Here is a 17,244-nt window from a genome sequence, read left to right on the forward strand (position 1 = left end):
CTCAACATTCAATCCACTGCCAGTCAAGCATACTGCCACTGGCAGCTTTTCAATGTGTGAGTGTGTAGATGTGATAGATAAAGCGATTGCCCAGAGTAATGCCAATAGCCAAAGTCAGAGCATTGTTTTGTTTATCTGAGCACAAACCAGCAACATTGAAGATTATCTTGCCAGTGGGGCCTAAATGCAGATAAGAGCTTTTGTTGTGACTCTTCTACTCTAGTCAAGTGTTACAAAATATAAGAGGAAATAATGATATTCTCTTTTAATGTTGGCAAACACAATTTTATAAACGCAAGAAAAGTGAGGGAAACACTTTCCGGTGTGATTTTGTTTTTTTTTTTTTTTCAAATGATTGAGGAACAACAGTTTTGGCAAATGAAAGTCTCTTTTTACAGATTTAGAGAAAATGTTAATAAATAATGCCAATTTGCAAGTTTGTGTCTTAAGTCTTTTGATTTATAAGGCATACAAAGATTTAAATGGTAGAACGACATTTTCCGACATATTAATTGGATTTTTTGAAACCTTTATAAATAACAACATTAACAAAAAAAACATCTTAAGATATTTACTACTTGGAGGCCACCGTAGCGCAGAGGTTTGCATGTGCGCCTATGACGCTGAACGCCTGGGTTCGAATCCTGGCGAGACCATCAGAAAAAATTTTCAACGGTGGTTTTCCCCCTCCTAATGCTGGCAACATTTGTGAGGTACAATGCCATGTAAAACTTCTCTCGAAAGAGGTGTCGCACTGTGGCACGCCGTTCAGACTCGGCTATAAAAAGGAGGCCTCAATGATAAATTGAGCTTAAAACTTGAATCGAACTGCACTCATTGATATGTGAGAAGTTTGCCCCTGCTTCTTAGTGGAATGTTCATGGGCAAAATTTGCATTTGCAAGATATTTACTACACGTGGCATTAGTTCATTGATTTCCGTGGTATAAAAGAAAAATAACATTAAAAGAATATTCGGTGGAATGATTCGAATATTGGAAAGAACTATCAAGAACCTTAAACGAATTCTTTCGAACCTTCTATTACAGAACTGCGCGTAAGCTTCTCTTATGTTGCTATTTTGGTTCGATTGAAATTGTAAATCAATATAAGCTAGTCGAAGGCCTGATACTTCGTTTAGAAGTTTGCACTGAAAATACTGAAAACTTTTTCTCCTGTTCGCACCAGTATGTTGGAAAGACTCTAAAGCTTTTTCGAATTTTTTAATAAAAAAAAAAAACCTTTTCCGTTTTATACCCACCACCGAAGGATGGGGATATATTCAATTTGTCATTCCATTTGTAACATATCGAAATATCCATTTTCGATCCTATAAAGTAAATTAATTCTTGATCAGCATAAAAATCTAAGATGATCTAGCCATGTCCGTCCGTCTGTCTGTTGAAAACACGCTACAGTCTTTAAAACTTAAGATATTGAAATGAAACTTTGCACAGATTCTTGTCTTGTCCATAAGCTGGTTAAATTAGACGATGGGTTAAAACGGACTATATCTTGATATAGCCCCCATATAGACCGATCCGCCGATTTAGGGTCTTAGGCCCATAAAAAGCCACATTTATTATCGATCTTACCAAAATTGGGAACAGTGAGTTGTGTTGGGCCCTTCGACATCCTTCGTCAATTTAGCTCAGATCGGTCCAGATTTGGATATAGCTATCATATAGATCGATCTGCCAATTTAGGGTCTTAGGCCCATAAAAGCCACATTTATTATCCGATTTAAGACAGTGAGTTTCATTAGGCCCTTCGACATCCATCTTGAGTTTGGCCCAGATCGGCTCAGATTTGGATATAGCTGCCATATAGACCGATCTCTCGATTTAAGGTTTTGGGGCCATAAAAGACGCATTTATTGTCCGATTTCGCCGAAATTTGGGACAGTGAGTTAAGTTAAGCTCCTTGACATACTTCTGCAATATCGGTACAGATCGGTCCAGATTTGGATATAGCTCCCATATAGACCGATCCGCCGATTTAGGGTCTTAGGTCCATAAAAGCCACATTTATTAACCGACTTTGCTGAAATTTGGGACAGTGAGTTGTGTTAGGCCCTTCGGCATCCTTCGTCAATTTGGCACAGATCGGTCTAGATTTGGATATAGCTGCCATATAGACCGATCCTCCGATTTGGGGTCTTTGGCACATAAAAGCCACATTTATTGTCCGATTTTGCTGAAATGTGCGACAGTGAGTTGTGTTTGGCCTTTCGCCATTCCCCGTGAATTTGGCCTAGGTCGGCTGAGATTTGGTTATAGCTGCAATATAGACCGATCCTCCGATTTGGGGTCTTAGGCCCATAAAAGCCACATTTATTATCCGTTTTCCCTGAAATTTGAGACAGTGAGCTGTGTTAGGCCAGTCAACATCCTACTTTATTTTGGCTCAGATCGGTTCAGATTTGGATATAGCTGCCATATAGACCGATCTCTCGATTTAAGGTCCTGGGCCCATAAAATCCACATTTATTGTCCAATTTGGCCAACATTTTTGACAGTAAGTTGTGTTAGGCCCCTCAACATTCTTCTTTAATTTTGCTCAGATCGGTCCAGATTTGTATATAGCTGCCATATAGACCTCCGATTTAGGGTCTTTGGCCCATAAAATCCACATTTATTATCCGATTTTGCTGAAATTTGAGACAGTGAGTTGTGTTAGGCCAGTCAACATCCTACTTTATTTTGGCTCAGATCGGTTCAGATTTGGATATAGCTGCCATATAGACCGATATCTCGGTTTATGGTCTTGGGCCCAAAAAGGCGCATTTATTGTCCGATTTTGCCAAAATTTGAGTTGTGTTTGGCCACCCGACATATTTCTTCAATATGGCCCAGATCGGTTCAGATTTGTATATAGATGCCATATAGACCGAGCTCTCGATTTGAGGAGTTGGGTTCTTAAAAGGCGCATTTATTGTCCGAAATTTGGGACAGTACGTTGTGTAAGCCTCTTCGACGTTTTTCTGCAACTTGGCCCAAATCGGTCCAGATTTGGATATAGCTGTCATATAGACCGATCTCTCGATATAAGGTCTTGGCCGCATAAAGGCACATTTATAATCCGATTTCGCTGAAATTTGACACAGTGACTTATGTTAGGCTATTCGACATCCATGTCGTTTATGGTTCAGATCGGTCTATATATGGATGTGGCTACGAAAAAGACAAATATTTTGTTCTACAAAATTGAACAATGACTTGTGCTTATTAGACGACTCAATGTCCGTGTCGAATTTGCACCAAATCGTACCATATTTCGATAAAGCTGCTATGGGGGCATAAATTATGCATTTTTCACCGGATTATAACGAAAGATGGTTTACATGTATACCCGAGGTGGTGGGTATTCAAAGTTCGGCCCGGCCGAACTTAAGGCGTTTAACTTGTTTTGCCCTATAATGAACCAATTCAAAATTAAACTTTGACTTTTGCATAAAGGGTGAATTTTTCGAGGTGGCAGCTCTGGTTGATAAAATGAGAAATTCCTCTTTTATGTACTCAGTACCTAATAGTTCAATCTGGTCCAAATTCCCCTTATGGCCCAATCTGGATGATGTTCATCAAAAATTTAGAGGGTTACCAAAATGCACTGTTTCTAATTTCATCGAAAAATTCTCATTTTATATGCTCATTACGCTATATCGGGAGATCGGTCCATATGGCAGCTATATCCAAATATGGTCCCATCTGGACCACATTTGACAGGGCAGGGGTAGGGGTAGGGGTCTACCAGAACACACTCTGCCAAATTTCATCGAATTCGGGTTATAAATGGATCTTTTGTGCCCTAAATACCCTATATTGGGAGATCGGACGGCCGATCTATAGGGCAGCTATATCCAAATATACTCCGATCTGAACCACTCTTCACAGAAATGGGTAAGGATCTGCCTGAACTCACTTTCCCAAAAAATTCTCATTTTATAGGCTTATTACGCTATATCGGGAGATCGGTCTATATGGCAGCTATATTCAAATATGGTCCCATCTGGACCACATTTGACAGGGTAGGGGTAGGGGTCTACCAAAACACACTCTGCCAAATTTCATCGAATTCGGGTTATAAATGGATCTTATGTGGCCTCAATACCCTATATTGGGAGATCGGGCGGCCGATCTATAGGGCAGCTATATCCAAATATAATCCAATCTGAACCACTCTTCACAGAAATGTGTAAGGGTCTGCCAGAACTCACTGTGCTAAATTTCATCGAAATCGTATGAAAAATGACCAAGTTCAAATACTAAGGTGTGATCTTGGACAGGAAACTGAATTGGAAGTGTCACATTCAGGAGCGTACTGAGAAGGCTCACACATGTTGGGCACTATGTAGACGGGCCGTAGGCTCGAAATCGGGCCTGAATCCTAGGATAGTCCACTGGCTCTACAGGAGCTTGAATAGATCAATACTTACTTACGCCGCAGTAGTTTGGTGAACTGCTATGGAGAAAAAGTTCAACATAAGGACCATACAACAGGTTCAGAGATCGTGTAGTTCGGTGAACTGCTATGGAGAAAAAGTGCAACATAAGGACCATACAACAGGTTCAGAGAACATGTTGTCTTGGCATAGGCGGAGCGATGAGGGCCATGCCCACTAAGGCTCTGGAGACTATTCTAGATATCCGACCCATTGGCATAGAGCTTAAGTGTAAGGCAGCCACTTCGGCTATGAGACATGGGAGAATGGATTGAGGAGGGGAGCAGCTCCTACCATCGCAGTATAATCGAGGCGACGATAGGAAACCTGGAAGCAAGGGAAGAGATTTCCAATCGAATACCTGAGATGCACCTTGAAGTCGAGTGCGAGGCGCTGCTGCTAATTTACCGGGTAAATACCTTTTGGGTATTTACCCATCGTCCATCTCTCTACAGTTGTATACCACAGCAAAATTTGTGCTGTAATAGCTTTACAATTTACAAGAAATATTTTTGTAGAATTATCCCACATAAATTTGTCATTCGAAAAAGGTAACTGAGATCAAGATTAGTCATCATGAACTACAAATTGCTAAGTGAAACCTAAAAGTATCACAATCTTCTATACATTGGTCGACTTTGAATTATGGTATCAAAACCACTGACACACTACGTTCATTACATATTGCCATAAACTACCTGAGAACCAGCTGAACACTTTAAAGAATTTTCCAACATCTCATTCAAAATTCGATGGCATCTAAATTAAACTACAATGAACTTAGCCACAAGCGAGTTCTATGACAATTAAATCGTGTGAAATCATAAGCAAAAAAAAAAACGCACTCTCAAAGAATTTAATTAGAATACAACAACCTGCTGTGGTGGAGTGGAGTGGAGTGGAAATGAGTTCTTGTTTTTACCCAACACAATGTGATACACTTTAATGAATGTCGTTATACCGATCCGAGTTTCCTCTGTAAAGAGGGTTGAAAAAAAAAACCTCAAAAAAGAAAACCTACCAAGGCCGCTCAGCAAAATGCTACAAAGTACAACAAAATAAATCAGACCAAAAACTTTGTGCAAAAAAAATAGTCAGCAGTGAGAACTTTACAGAGCGCATAATAAATGTGTAATTTTGTTTTCGCTTTTGTACTTTAATCGTTTTTATTATTTTCCACAAATGATGGTTTTTTTAATACACTGCAATTGCCATGAGATTATAAACAATTATCGTCGTTTATTTATTAACAACAGTCGGAGGTATAAAAGTCATTAGTAATCGATATAAAAAAGAGGTGAGAAATGTATTAATCCACAGTGAGTGTTGTTTTTTTTTATACAAACAAAAGACTTAAGCAACGAACCCGCATGGTGATGTAGATATCTTTGTAAGGATACTGCAATTGCAATTCAAGGAAATTACGAATTATTTTTGCTTAAATATTCGTTGCAAACATTTGCGCATTTTGTTGTCCATTACTATCTGTGTATGTGCAAAAAAGGCGTTTCTTTAGTTCTTTGCGATTTGGCGCTTAGCTTTTTTGTAGTGTCATTGTGTTGAGTGGTTGGTTAACCACATTTGGGTGAAACCTTCATTATTCAGCCTTTAACAACTTACATCGAATCAATCAAATATTTGTATTGTAACACGACCTTTTCAAATATTTTAGCTTAGTCAATGCCATAACACAATGCAGATCAATGAAATGTCATTTGATTCATAAGTGTAAAGTGAATCATTGATCTTTATCCTCCAATGTCAAGTAAATTATAATGGTTATTGGCGAACAAATTTGTTTGATGAGATCGAATGTGACAAGAGTATTAGTTTCTCAATAAATACAAACTTAGTGGTAGAAGTTCTGAAGGTGATAGCTTGGTTAGAAAATGCTATGAATAAGATGTCAAAGTGGTGAAATCGGAATCCTTCTGCAAAGGTAGTCATATTCCCTGGGCCTTTGCAAAAACTCTTGTACAGAACTATACCCCAATATCGTAATATTTATACCCTACACCACTACTGTGGTACAGAATATTATAACTTAGTGAATTTGTTTGTAACACCCAAAAGGAAGAGAGATAGACCCTATGTCCCATATCAATTATATAAAAATATGTTTCGATTTGGACCAAATACAAATAAGTACAGAAGCTATATCTAAAAATTAACCGATCTGTACCATATACGAGACGGATGTCGAAAAGTCTAACATAAGTCACTGTTTTCAGTGGAATCGGAATATAAATGCGCCTTTTATGGGGCTAGAACTTTAAATCGCGATGTCGGTCTACATGGCAGCTTTATCCAAATCTGGACCGATTTGGGCCAAGTTGCAGAAAAATATCGAAGAGCCTTACACAAAGCACTGCCCCAAATTTCGGCGAAATCGGACAAAAAATGCCTCTTTTATGGGCCCAAAACTTTAAATCGGAGGATCGGTCCATATGGCAGCTATATTCAAAGCTGGACCGATCTGGGCAAAATTGAAGAAGTACGTCGAAGAGCCTAAATAAACTCACTGTCCCAAATTTCAGCGACATCGGGCAATAAATGGGTTTTTTTTGGCCCCAAAACCTTAAACCTATATATCGGTCTATACGGCAGCTATATGCAAATCTGAACCGATCAGGGCCAAATTAAAGACAGATGTCGAAGGGCCTAACACTACTCACAGTCCCACATTTCAGCAAAATCAGATAATAAATGTGGCTTTTATGGGCCCAAGACCCTAAATCGGAGGATCGGTCTATATGTCAGCTTTATCCAAATCTGAAGCCTTCAGGGCCAAATTGAAGAATAATATCGAAGGGCCTAAGACAACTCACTTTCCCAAACTTCAGCAAAATCGGATAATAAATGTGGCTTTTATGGGCCTAAGACCCTAAATCTGCGGATCGGTCGATATGGCAGCTATATCCAAATCTGGACCGATCTAGGCCAAATTGACGAAGGATGTCAATGAGCCTTACGCAATTCACTGTCCTAAACTTCAGCAAAATCGGATAATAAATGTGGCTTTTATGGGTCTAAGACCCTAAATCGGAGGATCGTTCTATATGGCAGCTATATCCAAATCTGAACCGATCTAGGCCAAATTAACAAAGGAAGTCGAAGGGCCTTACACAGCTCACTGTCCCAAATTTCAGCAAAATCGGATAATAAATGTGGGCCTTAGATCCTAAATCGGAGGATCGGTCTATACGGCAGCTATATCCAAATCTGAACCGATCTCAGTCAAATTAACGAAGGATGTGGAATGGCCTAACACAACTCACTGTCCCAAATTTCAGCAAATTCGGATAATAAATGTGTTTTCTGGTCTCCATTTAATTCTCTTAATTCACTAATTTATAATACCCTGTACCACAGTAGTGGTGAAGGGTATAAATAGAAATATTGAGCTGAAACTTTGCACAGATTCTTTTTTTTTGTCCTTAAGCAGGTTAAGCTCGAAGATGGGCTATATCGGACTAAATCTTAATATGGCCCCCATATAGACCGATCTGCCGATTTAGGGCGGATTGCTGTCCCAAATTTCAGCAAAATCGGTCTTATTATCCGATTTTGCTGCAATTTGGGACAGTGAGTTGTGTTAGACCCTTCAACATCCTTCGTCAATTTGGTCCAGATCGCTCCAGATTTGGATATAGCTGCCATATAGACCGATCCTCCGATTTGGGGTCTTAGGCCCGTAAAATTTATTATCCGATTTAAACAAAATTTGGGGCAGTGAGTTGTGTTAGGCCTTTCGACATTCCTCGATAATTTGGCCCAAATTGGATCAGATTTGGATATAGCTGCCATATAGACCGCTCCTCCGATTCAGGGTCTTAGGCCCATAAAAACCTCATTCATTATCCGATTTTGCTGAAATTTGAGACAGTGTGTTGTGTTAGGCCCTTCGATATCCTTCGTCGATTTGGCCCTGATCGGTTTAGATTTGGATATAGCTGCCATATAAAGCGATCCTCTGATTCAGGATCTTAGGCCTATGAAAGCCACATTTATTATCCGATTTTGTTGAAATTTGGTACAGTGAGTTGTGTTAGGCTCTTCAACATCCTTCGATAATTTGGCGCAGATCGATCAAGATTTGAATATAGCTGCTATATAGACAGATCTCTCGGTTTGTGGTTCTGAGCCCATAAAAGTCGCGTTTATTGTCCGATTTCACCGAAATTTGGTACAGTGAGTTGTGTTAGGCTCTTTGACATTTTTCTGCAATTTGGCTAAAATCGGTGCAGATTTGGATATAGCTGCCATGTAGACCAATATCTCGAATCAAAATCTTTGCTCAGTTCATTTATAATCCGATTTCACTGATATTTGACACCGTGACTTATGTTAGGCTTTTCGACATCCTTGTCGTATATGGTTCAGATCGGTTTAATTTTTAGATTTAGCTACTATAATTATTAGTATTTGGTCCAAATCGGAATATATTTCAATATAACTGCTATGGGACATGAAGTGTGCAATTTTCACCGGATTTTGATGAAAGGTGGTTTACATATATAATTGATTTTTTTGAGGTTAGGATTTTCATGCATTAGTATTTGACAGATCACGTGGGATTTCAGACATGGTGTCAAAGAGAAAGATGCTCAGTATGCTTTGACATTTCATCATGAATAGACTTACTAACGAGCAACGCTTGCAAATCATTGAATTTTATTACCAAAATCAGTGTTCGGTTCGAAATGTGTTCATTCACCGTAACGTTGCGTCCAACAGCATCTTTGAAAAAATACGGTCCAATGATTCCACCAGCGTACAAACCACACCAAACAGTGCATTTTTCGGGATGCATGGGCAGCTCTTGAACGGCTTCTGGTTGCTCTTCACTCCAAATGCGGCAATTTTGCTTATTTACGTAGCCATTCAACCAGAAATGAGCCTCATCGCTGAACGGTGAATGAACACATTTCGAACCGAACACTGATTTTGGTAATAAAATTCAATGATTTGCAAGCGTTGCTCGTTAGTAAGTCTATTCATGATGAAATGTCAAAGCATACTGAGCATCTTTCTCTTTGACACCATGTCTGAAATCCCACGTGATCTGTCAAATACTAATGCATGAAAATCCTAACCTCAAAAAAATCACCCTTTACCAGAGGTGGTGGGTATCCAAAGTTCGGCCCGGCCGAACTTAACGCCTTTTTACTTGTTTTTAAGACAAAATTTCATAACAATTTTTCTCAAAGGGAAAGTTTCAATAAAAAATTTTCAAAAGACAAAATTAGAATGAACTTGATTCAAATATACTTTTTTACACTTTTTTTCTAAAGCAAGCTAAAAGTAACAGCTGATAACTGACAGAAGAAAGAATGCAATTACAGAGTCACAAGCTGTGAAAAAAATTGTCAACGCCGACTATATGAAAAATCCGCAATTACTTTTTGGGCAACCCATTATATATCTATATCTGTCTGTTTGTGTATTTGTATGTCTTTCCGCATATCTTTAGGTCTGTCCATGTCAAGCTTAGGGTGCAATTTTTATGCAACCGTCACGAAATTTTCCACATATTTCTTTTTGAATGAAAAGACTAACTCTGTGGATTTTGGTGAATTCGGTTCAGATTTAGATGTAGGTCCCTTGTAAATAAATCACCTGTCATACACTTATAGGCACTTATTAACCGCAATTTAAACCAATCTGCCCGAAATTTGGTTTGGAGGTCGTCAAATCGATTCTTACCAGAGACTTTAAATAATCGCCAGCAAACTGTAACCGTGGTTTAACCATGAGCATATCATGTCTAATATGTCTGATATTCGACGACCACTATATACCCAAATCAAGATGAGATTTGTCACATTTGACATAAATTTTAACCATTGCTTTAAATATTCTTCGCCACTTGCAAATAAATCTCTGTTTTTCCACAAAACCTTCCGTTTTAATACCAGAAAATTGAATAAAAGAAAACCCCCCAAGTTGCCAACAAAAGAATTTCCCACAATTAAACGCATTCTTAAACTATTTTAGCGCATGTAGACAATGTATTCATATATGCAAATTGTTATGTTTAAAATAATTTGGCATGTTTTTTCCACACTAATAACCTTCAACGTAATTAAAAACTACAATTGTTTTACTAAAGCATACAACTGTGTGTGTGTGTGTGTGTGTGTGTGTGCGTGTGTAAAGCATTAACCATTTGTGTATTTACAACAAAAAGTTCTGGGTAAAAATGTTTCACTTAGCTGAAAATGCTGTTGGTTAGCCTCGAGGCATGGCGTTTAAAGAAAACGAAAAACCGCCAAAAATGACGTGTACGTCGAAGGATTTCCCACAAGGTAAGCTGAGAGTTTAACTCCCCGAAATTCAAAATATAGTTTTCAAATTAGCTTAATTAACATGGCAGTTTATTTTTCTTTAGATTTTCACAGCCTAAAGTGGCTGACACTGAATTACCATGAAATAAAGGCTGAAAAGAAAAAAAATACCAACTAATTATTGGGCCAAGTGGTCTATGGGGCTTTAGGTCGTAATTAGACCATGGGACAAAATCCACTGCAGTGTCAACATTTCGGTGGTCTGTCATTCATCCATTGTCTGTTACAGGTTTATACTTTGCGGTCACCATTGTCTTGTTGGAGATTTGCAAGAGTTTCTGGTTTTATGGCCATTCCATGGCTGCATCTTAAACTTTTGAACCTAGCAAAGTTGGTGACGGCAGCTTGCCTTGCCAATTTATTGTTAACTTAGTTTTGGTGGGTTGCACTTGACATACGAAATTGGGGTGATCATCAATTTTTGGAAACGGCGAGAATGGCCACAATAAAGTAACACCCCATTGTAAAGCAAATGATTTCGGGAGCAATTGCTAGTTAAGCATTAGCAGCTATAAATTAATTGTCAGCTGTAGCCTTCTTTTGCCCATAAACATACGAGGGTAGGACAGAGGAGGTTTTAAGAAATGTTTTTTAAAGCAATCCAAAAACCAATATTCGAAGCCATCAATACAACTTCCAACAGATGCACAGAATCATGTGTATCACGAAAGTTGTGGAATTGTCACAGAAAAAAGTCTGTCATTACACAAAAAACACATGCACTGGGAAAAAGTACAGCTTATAGACAGGGTTGTCGAGCGTGGTTAATGTGGTAGTTGCATCATAGAGGCGTTTTCACATTAAATATGATTCCAATACAACATACCAACATGGTTGAAAAGTCTTCAAACCAAAGACGAAACTTGTCCCATAGTGGTTGGTGTGTGTGGCTATTTCTGCCTTTCCTTTTCCATTTGCAAAGAAAATCTCCAATCACTGAGCTCGTCTTAGAGAGAGAGAAACAAATAAAAATTTTAAAATTTAATGATTTTCGCCCTAACTGGCAAAAAACTTTAAAATGAAAAAAAAAAATCGGCAGAGCTCGGCTGGGATTCGAAATAAATGCGAATTTATGGTCCCCAAAACCTTAAATCGAGAGATCGATCTATATGACAGCTATATCCAAATCTATACAGATCTGAGCCAAATTGCAGCAGAATTTCGAAAGGCCTAACACAACTCACGGCCAATAAATGCTCCTTTTATGATATATGGCAGCTATATCCAAGTCTGGACCGTTCTGGGCCAAATTGACGAAAGATGTCGAAGGGCCTAACACAGTTCACTGTACCAAATCTCAGCAAAGACGAATAATAAATGTGGCTTTTATGGGCCTAAGGCACTAAATCAGCGGATCGGTCTATATGGCAGCTATATCTAAATATGGACTTATTTTTTATGGGACTAAGACCCTAAATCGGAGGATAGGTTTATACGGCAGCTATATTAAAGTCTGGACCGATCTGGGCCAAATTGACGAAAGATGTCGAAGGGCCTAACACGACTCACTGACCCAAATTTCAGCGACATTGGCCAATAAATGCCCCTTTTATGAGCCCAAAACCTTAAATCGAGAGATCGGTCTATGTGACAGCTATATCCAAATCTGGACCGATCTGAGCCAAATTGAAGCAGAATTTCGAAGGGCCTAACACAACTCATTGTCCTAAATTTCGGGGACATCGGACAATAAATGCGCCTTTTATCAGCCAAAAACCTTAAATCGAGAGATCGGTCTATGTGACAGCTATATTCAAATCTGGACCGATCTGGGCAAAATTCACGAAAGATGACAAAGGGCATAACACAATTCACTGTCCTAAATTTCGGCGACATCGGACAATAAATGCGCCTTATAAGAGCCAAAAACCTTAAATCGAGAGATCGGTCTATATGGCAGCTATATTGGGCCAAATTAAAGCAGAATTTCGAAGGTTCTAAAATAACCCACTGTCCCATATTTCGGGGATATCGGACAATAAATGCGCCTTTTATCAGCCAAAAACCTTAAATCGAGAGATCGGTCAAAGGGGCCACCCTTTTATAGCCGAGTCCGAACGGCGTGCAGCAATGCGACACCTCTTTGGTGAGATGTTTTACATGGCATAGTACCTCACAAATGTTGCCAGCATTGGGAGGGGAAAACCACCGCCCAAAAATTTTTTCTGATGGTCTCGCCAGGATTCGATCCCAGGCGTACAGCGTCATAGGCGCACATGCTAACCTCTGCGGTACTGTGGCCTACAAATGGATCCAAAACCTTAAATCGAGAGATCGGTTTATATGGCAACTATATCCAAATCTGAATCGATCTGAACCAAATTGAAGAAGGATGTCGAAGGGCCTTACTCAACTCACTGTCCCAAATTTTTAAGTAAAATCGGATAATAAATGTGGCTTTTATGGGCCTGAGACCTTAAATCCCCGATATCGTTCTATATGGCAGCTATATCCAAATCTGGCCCGCTCTGAGCCAAATTAAAGAGGGGTATCGAACGACCTAGCACAACAACACTGTCCTAAATTTCACCAAAATCGGATAATAAATGTGGTTTTATCGGCCTAGGACCTTAAATCGGCGGATCGGTCTATATGGGGGTTTATCAAGATATAGTCCGATATAGCCCATCTTCGAACTTAACCTGCTTACGAACAAAAAAAATCTGTGCAAAGTTTCAGCTCTATTTTTGAAGACTGTAGCGTGATTTCAATAGACAGGCGGACAGACGGACGGACATGACTAGATCGTCTTAGATTTTTTCAAGACGAATTCACGATGTCCGTGTGTCTGTCCGTCCGATCTGCCATATAACGGGTCTGAAGCCCATAAAAACTTTAGTTTTTAACCGATTTCGCCAAAATTTTAAACAGTGAGTTATTTTTGGCCTCCTGACACCCGACCAAAATCATCCGTCTCCCCTCAATTGCCATACCACACCCCAGATGTACCTTTTCCAACCTCCTAGGCATGGAAATTGCACAAAAAGTCGCATTGTATTTTCATTTAAACAAGTGTTGTTTGTGTTTGGCTTTTTATTGGGGTGTTTGGTATATTTATGACCCTGTCATTTCATTTTTATTGTTTTACATAACTTTAAGTTCAACATTTTCTTTTTAGTATAGCTCAGATTTAGCTTTTTTGTGTTTTTTCCTCGCTTTTCTTTACATAAAACCAGACACTTTGACCGGTATTATATCACTTTATCACGGTGGCGTTTGGTTAATCTGTACAACTCACACTATTTATGGTTGTAAATTTAATTAATTTTTTGCTGTAGTTTTATTTGAAGATTGTTTTTTATAATAATAAAGAAAAACAAACAAAAAACAAGTCATCAGAACAATGATTGTAATTGAGTTGCATCAGTTTAGTAGGCGGTTTCGTAAATAGAATGCATAATTTAGGTATCTTATCGTTCAATTAATACTTTGTTATTTACAGCTCAAGGTTTAAATTCAAATATGGAGTTAGAATATTGAATAAGAACTGTTATGCTATTGGAGGTATATCAAGTTATAGTCCCATTCGGACCATAAATGAATGCTGAACATTGTAGAAGTCATTGTGTAATATTTCAGTTCATTGTTATATCAGGTTATGTCCCGATTTGCGCCATACTTAGCACGGTTATTGGAAGTCATAACAAAACAACTCATGCAAAATTTCAGCCAAATCGGATAATAATTGCCCCCTCTATTAGCTCAAGAAGTCATGATGCAGATCGGTTTATATGACAGCTATACCAGATTATGAACCGATTTGAATCATACTAAACACAGTTATTGGAAGTGATACCAAACCACAACGTGCAAAATTTCAAATCGGACAAGAATTGTGCCCCCTAGAAGCTCATGAAGTCAAGACCCAAGATTGGTTTATATGGCAGCTATATCAAAACATGGACCGATTTGGCCCATTTGCAATCCCAACCGACCTACACCAATAAAAAGTATTTGTGCAAAATTTCAAGCGGCTAGCAGACGGACAGGCAGACGGACAGATGGACGGACAGACAGACGGACGCACAGACATTATGCCTTACATAGGTCGCTATGCGAATTATCAGCAAAATCTGGTAATATATATGTGTCACCCCACAGGGGGGCCCTTTATCGCCACTCCTTTTACGGATGCTGACTGAGGGGGGGATTCGAACCCGTCTGCGACGATGTTATAATACTTCTAAGGGCTAAGGATCCGAACGAGCTATGCAGAAGGGCCGAAAGGGTCTTGCATATGGCATATGACTGGGCTAGACCCAGAGGTCTCAATGTTAACCCAGAGAAGACTGAAATATGCCTGTTCATGAGGAAGACGAAGGTGGGCGAATTTAACGCACCCTCAATAAGACAATTTCGATATCTGACAAGGTCAAATACTTAGGTGTGATCTTGGACAGGAAACTGAATTGGAACATTCACATTCACACATTCAGGAGCGTACTGAGAAGGCTCACAGGTGTTGGGCACTATGTAGACGGGCCGGGCCGTAGGCTTGAAATGGGGCCTGAATCCGAAGATTGTCCACTGGTTCTACAGGAGCGTGATTAGACCAATACTTACTTACGCCTATGGAGAAAAAGTGCAGCATAAGGACCATACAACAGGTTCAGAAAACAGAGAACGGAGCGATATCTATGTCTACTAGGGCACTGGAGACTATTCTAGATATCCGACCCATTGATATACAGATTAAGTGTAAGGCAGCCACTGCGGCTATGAGACTTAAGGCGATGGGAGAATAGATTGAGGATGGGAGCAGCTCATGCCATCGGGGTATAATCGAGGCGTCGATAGGAATCCTGAAAGGAAGGGAAGAGGTTTCAGATCGGATACCTGAGATGAACCTTGAAGTCGAGTGCGAGGCACTGCTGCCATCGGCACAGTCTTGGATTGACGGAACCCTAGTATTGCCATCTGGAAGATCATGTTACACGGATGGATCAAAGCTAGAGGACAGAGTTGGTCTGGGGGTTTACATTGAAACCCCAAAGACTGAGTTCTGTTTGAGACTGCCTGACCATTGAGACCCAGAGGTCTCAATGTTAACCCAGAGAAGTCTGAAATATGCCTGTTCACGAGGAAGACGAAGGTGGGCCAATTTAACGCACCACGTTTCCTCAATAAGACGATTTCCAGGGCACTGGAGACAATTCTACATATCCGACCCATTGACATACAGATTAAGTGTGAGGCAGCCACTGCGGCTATGAGACTTAAAGCGATGGGAGAATGGATTGAGGATGGGAGCAGCTCATATCATCGCACCTTGAAGTCGAGTGCGAGGCACTGCTGGCCTCGGCACAGACTTGGATTGTCGGAACCCTAGTATTGCCATCTGGAAGATCATGTTACACAGATGGATCAAAGCTAGAGGACAGAGTGGGCCTGGGCGTCTACATTGAGACTGGGACTGAGATCTGTTTGAGACTGCCTGATCAAAATATGTTCCTGCAGGCGGAGATCCGGGCGATCACCGAATGCGTGAAGTGGTGTGATGCTAACGCTAGGACATATAACATGAATGACATAGGACATGAATACCTTTACCGACAGTAAAATTGCCATAAGGGCAATAACAACCTGGACGGTAAGGTCTTGCAGTGTAAGAAGGAGATTAACGCCTTCTCTGAGGATGGCAAAATCCGCATCGTTTGGGTGCCGGGCCATAACGGAGTAAGGGGGAATGAAAGGGCAGACGATTTGACGGTGAAGGCCAGAGGACTGCCGTCAATAAACTTGGTTAACCCGCAGTCTTTCGGGTCGATGCAGTCCGAGTTAAGGGAGTGGGCGACGAATGCGCATGGAACATTGTGGAACATCGAAACGGTCGGTAGGACGGCAAAAATCCCATGGGTGGATCCAGATTGTGAGAAGACGAGGCTATGACTGAAAAGAAGTAAGAAGGAGGTCAGTATAGCTATTGGTATCATAACGGGACACGTAGAACTACGAGCTCTTATTTAAACTCGGTGCTTCAAGTGATTACATGTGTAAGGCATGCGGGGAAGATGATGAGACGTTGGAGCATTTCCTTTGTCATTGCCTGGCTTTCGCGTCCAACAGATACCGGTACTTAGGTGGAGACACAATATCAGACATGAACCAACTTAGGGGAGTGGTATTGAAAACAATTAAGGATTTTGTAAGTAGTACGGAATTCCTAACTTAAAATTTTCTTTTTGGAGGTTACTTTGCGGGTTTTAGAGTGCACAACAAGCCGATTACAGGCTTAGGTGTATGTCCACAGTGGCATGGGAAGAATTAATATCTACACCCTCTTTTCAACCTAACCAAACCTAACCCATACGCATTTTATGGACTCAAGACCCTAAGTAGGGATGTCAGTACATATGGCAGCTATATTTAGATATAGTCCGATATAGGCCATCTTTGAACTTAGGCTATCTATGGAAAAAATAAAGAGAATCTGTGCAAAGTTTGAGCTCAATATCTC

General features: G+C 40.0%; 1 protein-coding gene across 1 annotated transcript in view; it reads right to left on the minus strand.

Moving 5' to 3' along the window:
- The window catches only part of LOC106089430 (uncharacterized), a 54,768-nt gene that overhangs the window by 10,835 nt on the left and 26,689 nt on the right, over positions 1–17,244 (minus strand). The gene's annotated exons all lie outside the window — the stretch shown is intronic.

This window comes from Stomoxys calcitrans, chromosome 1 (genome assembly GCF_963082655.1).
Source record: "Stomoxys calcitrans chromosome 1, idStoCalc2.1, whole genome shotgun sequence".
Classification (NCBI taxonomy): domain Eukaryota; kingdom Metazoa; phylum Arthropoda; class Insecta; order Diptera; family Muscidae; genus Stomoxys; species Stomoxys calcitrans.